The following is a 1,399-nucleotide window of genomic DNA, read 5'->3' as shown; positions in this document are numbered from 1 at the left end:
TTATATGATGGAAAATATACCCGGGGGCCATAGGTTTCACTAGTGGCTTCTCTCAAGATAGCAAATAATACGATGGGTGAACAAATTACTGTCGAGCAATTGATAGAAAAGCGCAAAGTTATAACGATATCTAAGGCAATGATTATGAAATATAGGCATCACGTCCTGTGTCAATGTCACGCCCAAGATGCGACTCTATCCTAAAGGAACTCGAAGGTCCCACCAAGGATAGAAGCGCATCTTGGAGACGCTTTTTCAAGGTGGATATCATTACATCAACATTACATAATAGATAGGGATACATACAAGAGGCGTACAATGCCACATGAATACAACATCATCTTACATAAGAGCACCATCCGACTACGGATGAAACACAAACAGAAACTCAAACGACATCCACCCTGCTAGCCCAGGCTGCCGACCTGGAACCTATCCCCTGATCAAAGAAGAAGCAGAAGGAGAACTCCAAAACAAAGAACATCTCCCTCGCGTCAAGATCATCGCATAACCTGTACCTGCAACTATTGTTGTAGTAATCTGTGAGCCACGAGGACTCAGCAATCCCATTACCATGGGTATCAAGACTAGCAAAGCTTAATGGGAAATGAAGGGGTAAAGTGGTGAGGTTGCAGCAGCGATTAAGCATGATATGGTGGCTAACATACGCAAATGAGAGCGAGAAGAGAAACAAAGGAACGGTCGTCAACTAGTAATGATCAAGAGGTGATCCTGAACTCCTACTTACGTCAAACATAACCCAAAGACCGTGTTCACTTCCCGGACTCCGCCGAGAAGAGACCATCACGGCTACACACGCGGTTGATGCATTTTAATTCAGATCTGGTGTCAAGTTATCTACAACCCGACATTAACAAATTCCCATCTGCCACATAACCGCGGGCACGGCTCTCGAAAGTTTATACCCTGCAGGGGTGTCCCAACTTAGCCCATGATAAGCTCTCGCGATCAACGAAGGATATTTCTTCTCCCAGGAAGACCCGATCAGTGTCGGAATCCCGGTTTACAAGACATTTCGACAATGGTAAAACAAGACCAGCAAAGCCGCCCGATGCGCCGACAATCCCGATAGGAGCTGCACATATCTCGTTCTCAGGGCAACACCGGATATGTCAGCCTACGAGTAAAACCAGACCCCGAGTTACCCCGAGGTGGCCCCGCAGTCTGCCCGGTTTGGACCAACACTTAGACAAGCACTGGCCCGGGGGGGCTAAAATAAAGATGACCCTTGGGTTAATTACTCCCAAGGGAAAGGTAGTGGTGGTGAGGCAAATGGTAAAACCAAGGTTGGGCCTTGCTGGAGGAGTTTTATTCAAAGCGAACTGTCGAGGGGGTCCCATAAATCACCCGACCGCGTAAGGAACGCAAAATCCGGGAA

Source organism: Triticum dicoccoides, chromosome 7B (genome assembly GCF_002162155.2).
Source record: "Triticum dicoccoides isolate Atlit2015 ecotype Zavitan chromosome 7B, WEW_v2.0, whole genome shotgun sequence".
NCBI lineage: Eukaryota > Viridiplantae > Streptophyta > Magnoliopsida > Poales > Poaceae > Triticum > Triticum dicoccoides.
Note: the sequence above shows the minus strand (reverse complement) of the source record.